The sequence below is a fragment of the Lissotriton helveticus genome, chromosome 11 (genome assembly GCF_964261635.1).
Source record: "Lissotriton helveticus chromosome 11, aLisHel1.1, whole genome shotgun sequence".
Lineage (NCBI taxonomy): Eukaryota > Metazoa > Chordata > Amphibia > Caudata > Salamandridae > Lissotriton > Lissotriton helveticus.
The window spans coordinates 603,188,761-603,203,929 of record NC_136072.1 but is presented as its reverse complement, the minus strand read 5'-3'; the positions used below and the strand labels follow the sequence as shown (position 1 = coordinate 603,203,929).

General features: G+C 49.9%; 1 protein-coding gene across 2 annotated transcripts in view; it reads right to left on the bottom strand.

Moving 5' to 3' along the window:
* Positions 1 to 15,169, bottom strand: part of PLS1 (plastin 1) — a 470,894-nt gene that overhangs the window by 81,784 nt on the left and 373,941 nt on the right. The window lies entirely within an intron of this gene.

Genomic DNA, 15,169 nt, shown 5'->3' with positions numbered 1-15,169 from the left:
TTCTTTTTGCATTTGTCACCACGAGTGGGACGGGTATGCCCAGACGTAGGTCTAGTGCTCTCCATGCCACTGGAGTTAAGCCAGCCTGGCTGACTTGGGGTGAAACCCCGAAACCGGTCCTAGGATGCTTGTTTCCAGTCCAGGGAGGACCGGGCTTGGCAGTTCAGGCTAGACTGTTCCCATCGGGAGCAGGGTCAAGACTGATTTGCATATGGCTGGGTCTAAACTGGAATTGCATGGGGAGCACAAATGATGGATTTAGGCCCAGATCTCTGTACTGGGGTGAATTTATGACATTGTTCAGCATTCTGTCCATCAATTGTTCTCTTTGCACTTGCCCCACGTCACAAGGGAGGCTCTCAGACAATCCTTGTTTCTTAGTCAATTCTCACAAACATGCTGGCACTTCTAGTTTCAATTTCCCAATATCAAATTTGGCTTCTAGGCTCTAGCATGCCTTAATGCTAGTGGCTAAAACATTAGGACTGACAAAGAGTTAACCTAGTGACTTGGCACCAGATAATAATTGTGCATATTTCCTCGGAATATAAATATTTAAAACCAATATAGGGTATAGTAAAATAGTTATATAGCCAGGGATCATGATCGATTCCTGAGCTATATGACGTTGAAAATACATTTTTATTGTGAATCAAAGACAACGCGAAATAAATTCAGCCTGGTCATAGGAGATTCTTTTGGTTGATCCCTAGACCAGCTCAGCAACTAACGAACTAAGAAAATTTAGAAAGCAGATGTGTGACGAGCCAATCATGGACCACAGGACAGTGCACATCAAGCTGCGGTGCGGTAATGCCAAACTCTTTATTAGACACTTAGGGCTTAATGTAGGTAATTCCCATTTACAGACTCTTAAATACCGAATTTTACCGATTCGGTATTTAAGAGTCTGTAAATGAGAAGGGGGCAGATTTAGGTAATTCCGAATTCAGGAATACCGAATCTGTAAGATTCGGTATTTACCGATTCGGTAAATACCGAATCGGTATTGACCATTGATTCCTATGGGCCTTGAAGCCCATAGGAATCAATGGGCAATACCGATTTGGTATTTACCGATTCGGTAAATACCGAATCCTGCAAGGGTGCAGGGGGTGTCACTTTGACACCCTCTAGCACCCCAAGTACAGGCTTGTGTGACATGTGGCACACATACATGCCCTGAGGGCATGTCTGTGTGTCACTTAGCACAGGTGGGCATGCACAGATGTGCATGCACACCTGAATTCGGTATTTTACCACACAATAGGATTGTATGGTAAAATACCGACTCTTAAGGGCCTGTGGCACTCTTAGAAGTGCCAGCTACATCTGGAATTACAGAATCGGTATATTTACCGAATCGGTAATTTACCGATTCGGTAATTTTACCGAATCGGTAAATATACCGATTCTGTAATTTTCAGCCCCCTATATAGCAAAACCCAAATACCGGTCGGTAACGGCCGAAATCGGCCGTTACAGACCGGCATTAGGGCTCCTACATCTGGCCCCTAGTGTGGAAATGCCTACGAGATCCCAATGCTTAAAACCCCCCAGGTCTACCCAGTGGTGGCTGCTAATTTAGGCTGGGTTCCACATATACACTCACTCACACCCATGCATTCACAAATATACACACACACACACATATTCACAGAACTCACAACAAATTCATACATTTACACATATAAGTAGAGGGCTGGGAAATCCTCCGCCTGAGAAATTTCAGCTCAGGCAGCCAGGATCCTGCGCATTTAGTGCATGTCTAGCTCCTGGCTGCCTGAACTGAACAAGAAGAGTGTCTATCAGGCTGACCCTTGCTCAGCCTGACAGACACTCTTCTTGTCTGGGCAAAAGATGGGGGGGGGGGCGTTGCACCTTCGCCAATATGAACAGGCATGTCTGGGTCTACCACCTGTTGAAGTTAGGTACTCACTGTTAGGTCTACCACCCGTTGAAGCCAGGTACCCACCCACAGCAGGATCTCTCGTGTTAAGCGCCAGGATCAACTAATGGCGTTTATAGTGTCTTTCCATGTCTCGAGCACTGTGAGAAGTTGGCCTGGTAGGGGATGTTTCCAATTCTGGAACCACCTACTACCTGACCAAACAATCCCTTATGGTGTCTGGTTGTAAGTCAACCTTATTAGACAAGCTATCCTAGGGGTAGCATGGACTAAGCAGCCTAAAGGCTTAACTTAAGAGGTCGTGTTAAGCGAGCTGTTTTACCACATACAATCCTGTAATACCAAATGAAAGGACACCACACAAGTATATATTATAAAAATATATGTGTTTATTACTAAAAACAATCCCCAGTATTCTTTATGAATAAAGGGGCACAAGCGTTAAATCAAAAGCACTGTTTAAACATACAAAGTTGCACAATTATGGATGAGGGCAGGGGGCCACTCAAACCATATACTAAACAAGTGGTATAAGAGATGCCACTCGAGCAGTGGTTAGGCCTAGGGCCTAGGGAATCGCTGGGAGCAGTCAGGACAAGCAATGCTGAAGTCGGGAATGGCCCTCGGGATTCGGGAGATGTGCGGAAAGCGCACGCACGCACCAATGTTAACCAATGGTGCGTAAAAGTTGTAAAGTTAAAGTTAAAGGACACTTCCGCTGAACCTAGAGGAACAAAACTTAACACACAGACCCTAGAGGTGTGCACCAGTGTGGGAACACCGGCGGAGCAAAGTTACCTCACCCACAGGAAGTGGGTGCACAGGGTCGAAGTGGCGTCGGGTTTTGACTCGCAGGCTCTTGGTGCTTGAAGCTGAAAGGGCTGCAGGCGGGTTAAAGATGAAGTGTCCGGTGGAGTCCAAGGGTGGACTCAAGTTGTAGAGTACCTGAAAGCAGAGGGGACAGAGTCTGGGTCACTCAGCAGTGACCAGGGTGGAACCAGGACGGAACCAGGCAATGTCGGGCGCAATCAGGTGGTCGTTGAGGAGCTTCTCTCCGCTGTCACGTGGGCTCTGGGGCATCTGCGACGTCCAGGAGCAGGTCACGATCTGTCCCACGCAGGCTCTCACCGTCGGTGCAGTCGGCTTCAAGTTTGGAGCAAACAAGCCTTGGCAAGAGCAATCCACGCGGGATCGGAAGATTGCTTCTCACTCGGACCAGGAAGGTCAGAGTCGGGGCTCCTTTTCAGGGGAGCTGGTGTGGATCTGGAGCAACCAGATTCACGAGTCTTCTTAGGTAGTTCGTCGGCACAGGGACCACTAGCCAGCTGGCAAGTGACCGGGCCAACGCGTTGAGCCAAATAGAGCCAAAGGGCCCCACGCAGCACTCGTCGAGTGTGGAGGGCTGAACTTCGGCTCAGGAGTAGCTCAGGGTGGGGGCTTCTCAAACCCCGGTGCACAGCTTCGAGGATCACTCGTGGGCTGCACGGTCAGCGTCTCGTGGTCAATTCAAGATGGCGTGCCCCGCGCTTCCGGTCGCCTCCACGGGTCTCAGCTTTGCAGGGACTGTGGATCGGGCTGTTAGAAGGCAGGCAGGCTTGATCTCGTCGATCTCAGTCACTCGAGTTCCGGCGGGAACTGCAACTAACTAGACGTCGAGGGCTGGATGGTGCCTGCTGCTGCAGGGTGGTCACTCCTTGACCACAAGGGAGATTCTTCGGGCTTCCACGTTGAGATGGAGGGCGAAGGGTCCAGAATATCGTTTCAAATGTTTCTTCCAGGAAATCTGATGTGCATTGGCACTGCTCCCACTCTTATTCCAATCTGGGGGGCGTGATTACCTGCTAGGTCCCTCCCTATGGGTGGGACCCAGGAAGGGGGTGGATACACCCCTTTCCTTTGATCCAGGCCGCCCTGGCACGAGGGCTGGAGTGCCCCAGAACCGGTTTGGCCGGATTATGCAAGGGGCAGCCTTGTGCGCCCCAGGCAGTGTCTGGTTTCTTTCAAACCTCCCTGCTACAATACACTATCTCCTGTCTGGAGGGCGGTGACACCCTCCTGTGACAGGAAACCCTTTGTCCCGGACCCCTTTGGCTGAGTTTCGGTCAGCTCCAGGGGTCCAGACATTTGTCTGTGGCAGAGGCATCCATTTTGTGGATCTTAAGGTCTTTGGAGAAATTAACCGCATTAAAGCAAAGTAACATGTCTTACCCCTCTAGAGGGGTGGAATGCCATCCCCGTCGCCAGAACTGGCGAGGGGATGGTATTCCAAAGCGTATGACACCTTACACGACATGTTTTGATAAAGCCAAACCAAAGTTGCTAAATAACCGCGAGGATTATAAGGCACTTAATAGTATATGGTATGGCATTATCCTGAAACAGCTTAGGGATTTGTTCCCGACGGCTGCAGACAGGCTCAGCTCATGCTAGAGCTCCATCTCACATAAAACCACGCACTCAGCCTCCAGGATTGATGAGGCCTTCCATAGGAGTGGCTCACAGGTTTACATGTGTCCAGATATAGGTTTAGATATAGGTATACTATACCTAAGCAAGGGGTGATTACACCACCTTACCCCAGCTGAGTGATCAGCCAGTTGTGTCAATTTAAGAACCAGCCAGGGGTGGCAAAAGATATGCTGCAGCCCCTGGTAGGCCTTGGTGGCCCCTATGCCCTGGGCACCTATAGTGCACTATACAGGGGCTGACAAGGAGTCCATTTCCAATTGTGGTATGTACCTAGGGTACATGGAATCCATTTTACAGAGAGAGCAGATGGCCTGGGGCCCTGATTAGCAGGGAACCAGGTCAACTAAGTCAAAAAACCAGCTAAACACAGGCAAAAAATCTGGGGTAACCATAGTCAGGTAGCCACCTTCCTACATAACCCCCCCCAAACGAAAGGAGATAAGGCTATCCTTGGCCAGGTAAGCCTATATTGCCTGAGTGGCCATATAAGGAAGTACCTGCACTAGCATGGGTACCCCCTGTCTCATGGTCCACTAAGCAGTCCCTCACCCTTTGGGTATTAGAGGGTCTCCACCATAGGGAATCACTACCTTGGGTGTGTTTATGCAAAGTTAAAGGCTGGTTTGGATATGGAGTATTGAAGCGAGGCTCTACTAATTTAGGGCTTAGCTTCCTCCAATTATCTTCCACCAGGTGTGCCTTTCTCTCTTTAACTGAGTTGCACTGTGCTCTCAGGGTCAACCTCTGGCTACCTAAAGCTGGAGGCTGGGTCCCTCTGTTTGGCTTGCTGGAGGGACAGTTCAGGTTTGGGCCCTTTGGGTCCCAGGTTTGGCTGTGCCCAACAGAATCCATCTGTGGGAGGTCCCTAACTGTTTTTAAGGGGGCTCCCTCAGGAGTTTTTAAAGTTTTCACCTCACTAGGGCTACTAGTTTTGGTGCCCCTAATCTGTTGATGGGGGTGCTTTATTTGACAGGGGGCCCTCTGGGTCTCACTGTCCTTCTTGTCCTCTGCAGCCCTGGGCTGGCTAAGGCAAGGGAGAGAGGGGCAGGTTACCTGCTCCAGACTGGGTCCCACCTGAGAAGGGTCCACTGACATCAGAGGTTCTGTCAGGCTAGGCCCAACCACCTCTGGGGCAGTTCCTTCATCAGGGGTAAGATCAGTTCCCTGAGGAGGCTGATCCTGTCCTAAAGTCTGGTGAGGGGGAGATTTCTCTTCCTCCTCCATGCTCTCAGTTTGTGTGGAGTTATCCATCCTTTCAGGTTTCACAACACACATGTCAGTTTGAGTTTGGGCTGTGGCCATCACAGCCCCACCAACCTTTTCAGGAGGAGACTCAGTTTGGGTTTCTGCTGTTATCATAACAGCTTTGCTATGCTGTTCAGGAAGAGCTTTTGCTAAAGATGGGGCAGAGAGTTTCTCAGCCCTACCAACCTTTTCAGGAAGGACATCTTGAATTGGGGCTGTAGCCATTACAGCCCCACTAACCTTTCCATTGGAATTCACCATTCTAGAATGGGTTTCCTGTTCAACCTCAGCCCAGGCTGAGATTTCCAAATCATTACCAAGTAGGCAGTCTACAGGCAAGTTTGGTGACACTGCCACTCTCTTTGGGTCAATGACACCTCCCCAGCTGAGACTTACTACTGCCATGGGATGATTTGTTTGGATTCCATCAATGTTTGTAACCTGGTATGTGGCACCAGGTAAAAGTTGCTTAGAGGGGACTATGCCATCAGCCACCATGGTGATGCTAGCCCCTGTGTCTCTAAAAGCTTCAACTTTCAAACCATTGATGATGGGTTCTTGTCTATACTTGCTCAAAGTATTTGGGCAAGCAGAGAAGTTGGCAAACCCCATGCCAGTCTCATAAACAAGATCATTGGGTGATGGGGACCTGGATAGGTCAGGGTCCACCTGAGCTCCAACAGTAAACCCACCCAGATTCCTGGGTGTGCTTCCACTTCCTGGGGGATTACTGCTGACAGTAACAGGAGGTGTTGAAGCTGGCTTTGGAGGTATATTTTCTTTATTGTTATTCTTGGGACAACAGTTGTCTGTTTTGTAATGCCCCACCTGTTTACAGGCATAACAATAAGGCTTTTTCTCAGTTGAAGAAGTGTCTTGGGACCCACCCCCATTCTTGGAGTTTTGGGGCCCTGGGGAAGTCTTTTCTTTATTTTTATCCCCACCCTTATCTTGAGGCTTGGTAGACTCATTCTTCTGGTTACTGTCCTGATTCTTAGGCCTAATCCTGGTTCTGACCCACTTGTCTGCCTTCTTTCCCAATTCTTGGGGAGAGGTCAGATCAGAGTCCACCAGGTGCTGGTGTAAGAGCTGGTTCTGACAATTACTTAGGATCTGCTCCCTCATAATCAAATTATACAATCCTGTAAAGTCATGTACTTTGCTGCCATGTAGCCAACCCTCCAGAGCCTTAGTTGCACAATCAACAAAATCAGTCCAGTCCTGAGTCTGTGTCTTCTGGGTGTCTCTGAACTTCAACCTGTACTGTTCAGTGGTTAAGCCAAACCCATCTATCAGAACACTCTTCAGGACTTTGTAATTGTTTGCATCCTCATGTCTAACAGTGAGGAGCTTATCTCTCCCTTTCTCTGAAAAGGAGTACCATAAGATTGCTGCCCACTGTTCCTCAGGAACCTGCTGTACCATGCAGGCTCTCTCAAGAGCAGTCATCCACTTGTGGATGTCATCCCCTTCCTTGTAGGGGGGCACAATCTTTGTCAGGTTTCTACTATCATAGGACCTGGGTTTCTCTTTAGGAATATTGCTGCCACCAGTGGCACCTAAGCCACACAATTTTTGCTCTCTTGCCAAGGCAAGTCTAGCTTGAGCCAAGGCTACCTCCTCCCTCTCTATCTGGAGTTTGACAGCCCTCATTCTGGCCCTATGCTCTAGCTTTTGAGAAGCACCCATGCTTCTCTGTGATTCTCTGGAGGCACTAGAAATATGAGAGTCCCCTGAGGGGGATCTCACTCTTCTGTTGCCTGGGAGAATAACATGTTGGGTTCTGGGGAGGTGCTGGCCCTCTCCATTCCCCAGTAGGTCCAAGTTGGCCTGGCTAAGCCTACCAACTGGAACCTGGCTACCCTGATCCTGTACTTCTAAGTCCTCAACATCTGAGTCCTCATCCAAGTCATCATCATCCTCCTCTTCAGGGGGATCAACTACAGGGGGGTTCCCTCCATTTCCTGTGTCTAGGGAAGCTGCTTTTGCCTTCTCTAAGTCATCATGTTCTAGGATTTCTACCAGGATTAGGCAGGTGGGGCTTCTGCCCCTTTTTAACCCTCTTGCTTTGCACAAGGCAATCAAGTCTCTGCGGGTTAACTTGTCATATCCAAAAGTTGCCTGGGTAAGGTCAACTGTCACAGGAGTAGACCCTGAGGCTTTTCCTGTGTCAGACATGGTTACTAGTGAGGTGTAAGTGGTGCACTTACCTACACTAAGTGTTTTCCTACTGGACCTTGCTAGTGAGTTGTAGTCAGGGGTGTGCTACTCCCTTCAACCTACAACTACTAAGTTCAGTAGAACTTAATATGCTAAGCTTTTGATTTTATATGTACCTAGAGGTACTTGATGTGATCTTTCAATTTGATATAAAGATTGCAATGGTAAAACAACAGCAAGCTCAAATCCGCACCGCTGCTCACCAATGTGAGAAGTTGGCCTGGTAGGGGATGTTTCCAATTCTGGAACCACCTACTACCTGACCAAACAATCCCTTATGGTGTCTGGTTGTAAGTCAACCTTATTAGACAAGCTATCCTAGGGGTAGCATGGACTAAGCAGCCTAAAGGCTTAACTTAAGAGGTCGTGTTAAGCGAGCTGTTTTACCACATACAATCCTGTAATACCAAATGAAAGGACACCACACAAGTATATATTATAAAAATATATGTGTTTATTACTAAAAACAATCCCCAGTATTCTTTATGAATAAAGGGGCACAAGCGTTAAATCAAAAGCACTGTTTAAACATACAAAGTTGCACAATTATGGATGAGGGCAGGGGGCCACTCAAACCATATACTAAACAAGTGGTATAAGAGATGCCACTCGAGCAGTGGTTAGGCCTAGGGCCTAGGGAATCGCTGGGAGCAGTCAGGACAAGCAATGCTGAAGTCGGGAATGGCCCTCGGGATTCGGGAGATGTGCGGAAAGCGCACGCACGCACCAATGTTAACCAATGGTGCGTAAAAGTTGTAAAGTTAAAGTTAAAGGACACTTCCGCTGAACCTAGAGGAACAAAACTTAACACACAGACCCTAGAGGTGTGCACCAGTGTGGGAACACCGGCGGAGCAAAGTTACCTCACCCACAGGAAGTGGGTGCACAGGGTCGAAGTGGCGTCGGGTTTTGACTCGCAGGCTCTTGGTGCTTGAAGCTGAAAGGGCTGCAGGCGGGTTAAAGATGAAGTGTCCGGTGGAGTCCAAGGGTGGACTCAAGTTGTAGAGTACCTGAAAGCAGAGGGGACAGAGTCTGGGTCACTCAGCAGTGACCAGGGTGGAACCAGGACGGAACCAGGCAATGTCGGGCGCAATCAGGTGGTCGTCGAGGAGCTTCTCTCCGCTGTCACGTGGGCTCTGGGGCATCTGCGACGTCCAGGAGCAGGTCACGATCTGTCCCACGCAGGCTCTCACCGTCGGTGCAGTCGGCTTCAAGTTTGGAGCAAACAAGCCTTGGCAAGAGCAATCCACGCGGGATCGGAAGATTGCTTCTCACTCGGACCAGGAAGGTCAGAGTCGGGGCTCCTTTTCAGGGGAGCTGGTGTGGATCTGGAGCAACCAGATTCACGAGTCTTCTTAGGTAGTTCGTCGGCACAGGGACCACTAGCCAGCTGGCAAGTGACCGGGCCAACGCGTTGAGCCAAATAGAGCCAAAGGGCCCCACGCAGCACTCGTCGAGTGTGGAGGGCTGAACTTCGGCTCAGGAGTAGCTCAGGGTGGGGGCTTCTCAAACCCCGGTGCACAGCTTCGAGGATCACTCGTGGGCTGCACGGTCAGCGTCTCGTGGTCAATTCAAGATGGCGTGCCCCGCGCTTCCGGTCGCCTCCACGGGTCTCAGCTTTGCAGGGACTGTGGATCGGGCTGTTAGAAGGCAGGCAGGCTTGATCTCGTCGATCTCAGTCGCTCGAGTTCCGGCGGGAACTGCAACTAAGTAGACGTCGAGGGCTGGATGGTGCCTGCTGCTGCAGGGTGGTCACTCCTTGACCACAAGGGAGATTCTTCGGGCTTCCACGTTGAGATGGAGGGCGAAGGGTCCAGAATATCGTTTCAAATGTTTCTTCCAGGAAATCTGATGTGCATTGGCACTGCTCCCACTCTTATTCCAATCTGGGGGGCGTGATTACCTGCTAGGTCCCTCCCTATGGGTGGGACCCAGGAAGGGGGTGGATACACCCCTTTCCTTTGATCCAGGTCGCCCTGGCACGAGGGCTGGAGTGCCCCAGAACCGGTTTGGCCGGATTATGCAAGGGGCAGCCTTGTGCGCCCCAGGCAGTGTCTGGTTTCTTTCAAACCTCCCTGCTACAATACACTATCTCCTGTCTGGAGGGCGGTGACACCCTCCTGTGACAGGAAACCCTTTGTCCCGGACCCCTTTGGCTGAGTTTCGGTCAGCTCCAGGGGTCCAGACATTTGTCTGTGGCAGAGGCATCCATTTTGTGGATCTTAAGGTCTTTGGAGAAATTAACCGCATTAAAGCAAAGTAACATGTCTTACCCCTCTAGAGGGGTGGAATGCCATCCCCGTCGCCAGAACTGGCGAGGGGATGGTATTCCAAAGCGTATGACACCTTACACGACATGTTTTGATAAAGCCAAACCAAAGTTGCTAAATAACCGCGAGGATTATAAGGCACTTAATAGTATATGGTATGGCATTATCCTGAAACAGCTTAGGGATTTGTTCCCGACGGCTGCAGACAGGCTCAGCTCATGCTAGAGCTCCATCTCACATAAAACCACGCACTCAGCCTCCAGGATTGATGAGGCCTTCCATAGGAGTGGCTCACAGGTTTACATGTGTCCAGATATAGGTTTAGATATAGGTATACTATACCTAAGCAAGGGGTGATTACACCACCTTACCCCAGCTGAGTGATCAGCCAGTTGTGTCAATTTAAGAACCAGCCAGGGGTGGCAAAAGATATGCTGCAGCCCCTGGTAGGCCTTGGTGGCCCCTATGCCCTGGGCACCTATAGTGCACTATACAGGGGCTGACAAGGAGTCCATTTCCAATTGTGGTATGTACCTAGGGTACATGGAATCCATTTTACAGAGAGAGCAGATGGCCTGGGGCCCTGATTAGCAGGGAACCAGGTCAACTAAGTCAAAAAAACCAGCTAAACACAGGCAAAAAATCTGGGGTAACCATAGTCAGGTAGCCACCTTCCTACAAGCACCACAAACGTCGCTGGGAGTAGGTTCCTCTGAATCCGACCTCCATATAAGAGTGCAAAAACCATGTGCCCTGCATTGTCCAGCTCTCAGAGGTGTAGACCGGGCCACAGCAGCGGTGCGTCCATTGGGGCGTAGGGGCGGAGCCCCACCAGCCACCATGGACGCATCGCGGCCGCCGGCCGTATCTTAAAAATTGCACAGGGCGGGTGGCCTTCTGCAGCTTGAGTGACAGTCAGCACACTCAGGCTGCAGCAGACCGTAGTGCGCAGTCCCGCTGGGGAACTTACAGTACGCATGCTTGAGAAAGTTTTCAACTTTTTCAAGCATGCGCACTGTAAGTTTCCAAGTGGGACCCTGGGGTGCTTCACAGTGCTGCTGTAGCCCGGGTTTCCTAAGGGCGACAGGGCGAGCAGCAAATGTGACCCCCTAGCCAATCCTGGCGCTGCTGCAGCGCCAGGATTGGCTGGTCCACCTGCGCAGCATCCCATTGGATGCCGCGCGTGGGGTTGGCCCGGCGGCAGCATTCGTCTCGCAAGCCAAGGAGGGCTGGTCGTTGGCGCCGGCGGTGCCCGATTCTGGTTTTCCACAGTGAGTGACTTTTTCAATTCATTTTAGCTCTGGTGCAGTGTTTTTAAGTAGCAGCCATCCCATGCGAGCAGGCATGCTAAGGAGTGAGGTGTCCTGTCCACCATTTATTTACATCGCAAAGCTGTTCTCATCTCTTTCACATCGAATAGAGTGGGGCTCAAGAGAGAGAGCGCGAGAGGCGGGAGTGAAGTGGAGGGGGCCGAGGGAGGAAAACAAGATAGGAGCGTGGACGGAGAGAACGAGACGCAGAAAGGGAGACGGGGGCGACGTGCAGAGAAGGGGACGAGAAGAGAGAAGATAAGAGAATGTAAGAGAGAGGGAGAGAGAGAGAAAGAGAGGGGGGGTGAGGAGAGAAGCTAGGTCACTGCTGAGAGGGGAGGGCAGGCACGAAGGAAGAGGAAGAGCATGTGAAACATAGGGGGGGGGGGTTGAGGGAAAGAGTGACCCAAGCAAGGGAGAAGAGATAGCTGGGTGGAAGAGAAACGTGTGAGGTGAAGGACAGTAGGAGGAAGTGAGGGAAGAGGGGACAGAACATGGGAGGGAGTGACACAGAAGGAGTGAGTGACACAGAAGGAGGGGGTGACACAGAGGGAGGGAGTGACACAGAGGGAGGGAGTGACACAGAAGGAGTGAGTGACACAGAAGGAGGGGGTGACACAGAGGGAGGGGTGACACAGAGGGAGGTAGTGACACAGAAGGAGGGGGTGACACAGAGGGGGGAGTGACACAGAGGGGGGAGTGACACAGAAGGAGTGAGTGACACAGAAGGAGGGGGTGACAGAGGGAGGGGTGACACAGAGGGAGGTAGTGACACAGAAGGAGGGGGTGACACAGAGGGAGGGGTGACACAGAGGGAGGGAGTGACACAGGGGGAGGGAGTGACACAGAAGGAGTGAGTGACACAGAGGGAGGGGTGACACAGAGGGAGGGGTGACACAGAGGGAGGTAGTGACACAGAGGGAGGTAGTGACACAGAAGGAGGGGGTGACACAGAGGGAGGGGTGACACAGAGGGAGGGAGTGACACAGAGGGAGGGAGTGACACAGAGGGGGAGTGACACAGAAGGAGGGGGTGACACAGAGGGAGGGGTGACACAGAGGGAGGGAGTGACACAGAAGGAGGGGGTGACACAGAAGGAGGGGGTGACACAGAGGGTGGGAGTGACACAGAAGGAGGGGGTGACAGAGAAGGAGGGGGTGACACAGAGAAGGAGGGGTGACACAGACGGAGGGGGTGACACAGAGGGAGGGAGGGAGTGACACAGAAGGAGGGGGTGACACAGAGGGATGGAGTGACATCGAGGGAGGAGTGACACAGAGGGAGGGAGTGACACAGCGGGAGGGACTGACACAGAAGGAGGGGGTGACACCGAGGGAGGGTGTGACACAGAAGGAGGGGGTGACACAGAGGGAGGGGGTGACACACAGGGATGGAGTGACACAGAGGGAGGGAGTGAGGGATGGAGTGACACAGAGGGAGGGAGAGGCAGTTGTTGCAACGCCAATACGTTGATTGCTATTGGGCAGTACTTAACTTCGCAGACCACGAAATCGCACGCCCCGACAACGCGTTTTGTTTTTTATACCCCTCTGTTTCATGTGTGAACTGCTCTTTTATCCTACTGAAATGAAATTGTTGTAAAAAAGACAAGAATACATATCCCATATCGGTCCGTATTTAGCCAGCCACGCATTTCCCAGAGTGTGCTTGCTGCCCGTCCTATAAGGCACCTGGACGCCACCCAAAGCGTTATGAAGCGCTATGTAAATATCATTACTGTTGGGGATAGTCTGGTCCGCTGTGCATGAATTGTGATTGGCGTTAAAATCTGTTCCCTAAAGTGCAATTTATATCGGTGCATATTTCGTCAGCCACGCATTTCGCAGATTGCGCTTGCTACCCGTTCGATAAGGCACCTGTACGCCACCCAAAGCGGTACGAAGCGCTATGTAAATACCATTAGTGTTCGGGATAGTCTGGTTCGCTGTGCATAAAATGTGATCAGCTTTATAATCTGATTTCTAACGTGCATTTTTCTTTTCTGCTGTGTACGTTTCTTTCGCTTGCAATTACATTTTTGAGGCACAGTGTTTTCTATGGGAACGCAAACTGGCACTGACTGTACATGATTTACGACCTGATTCTTTAAACATGGCTAGTTTTTCTTTTTAAACCTAGTTCATGTACGTAATGGAACGACAGAGGTATTTGTGTATACATTTATTGCAGCTCGCTCCTCCCGTCTACAAAAGGCCCTGAAATGATTATGTCTGCAGTACTGATAAATGTGTCACGTATGGCGTTAACCGTCTGCATGACTCGTTTTTTATCTTTATCACATTTATCATTTTCGAAGAGTTGCAGAACTAATTGCTTTCTGTTCATGACCAAATGTACCCGTTTTGATAATAATTTGACCTTTTGAGGCAATCCAAATCTATGAAATCCGAGAACTAAACACTATTGTCCAGCTCGCTCCTCCCGTCTACAAAAGGCCCTGAAATGATTATGCCTGCAATTCCATCCATCCACCCTGTACAGACTTACATGAAGCAATTATTAAGTATTTGTTTGCGAACTATCCACCCATTCATCCATCCACCCACCCTTTGATCCATCCACATACCCATCCAGCCACCCTTCACCCATCCACCCTTTGAAACATCCATTCATCCATGCACCATTTCATCTAGCCATCCACCAATCCTTCACGCACCCACCCTTTCATCCGTCCATGCATCCAGCCACCCTTTCATTCAGCCAGCAAGCCATCCGTCATCCACCCACCCTTTCATCCATCCAGCCAGCCTTTCACCAGTCCTACCATACACCCTTCATCCATCCACCCACCCTCTCCCCATCAATCCACCCATCGCATTAACAAAGGAATGATGATATTGACATTGCGCACGATTTACGTTATTTGTAGCTTTGTTGAGCGTTTGCAGTATTAATGAATGCATTACAAACAATTCAGTCAACTGGCATTAAGTATATGAGCGTTATTAAGTATATGAGCGTTATTAATACGCGCGTCAATAAGCTACGGTGACATAGCCACTGTTTAAAATAACCATGTCTTCAGCTTTTTCTGAAATTAAAGAAATGAGGTACACTTTCTCAGAGACTCAGGAACAGCGGTCCACAATTTGACTTTGACAAGGATGTTTTTAGGTCTTGTGGTAGCCAAGACATTTTGATTTTCCTAAAATTGTATACAATATACTTACCTATTGGGGCTTTCACCCAACCGAATTGGTCTGTTGTTGACCCATGTGCACCCTTGACTTGTGCCTGATTTCAAAGCCATGTACTTCAACATGGCTAATGTCCATCTCGGTGGCCATGTTTAGGTCACCAAATACTTCATAAGTACCGGAGTATGAGAGACAGTGGAGGATGTGGGGCTATTTAATACATGTCCTGGGGCCCAGTTCCACTTTTCAGGTATTGGGTGACCTGGGAACTGAGAGGTTAAATCACAGGAGGGGATGGGAAAGATTGGAAATCATGGGAAGGAAGGCACATTTATCATGTGGAGGACAAAAGAAAAGTAACTGGGACCTCGAAACAATAAGGGAGTGGAAGGATGAAAAATAATGAAACAGGAAAAAAAAAAGAAAAACAAGCAGTGACTCTGTGTTGAGTAATGTAGTCTTTTTAAACCATACTGCTCACGGTTCACAGGATATAAGCAATACACCGTGATACTGGTCCCCCCAGGGATCTGTAGTGGTGCTTAAAGTTTCAGTAAAAAACACTCTTGATTTCTAAATAATAAGTAT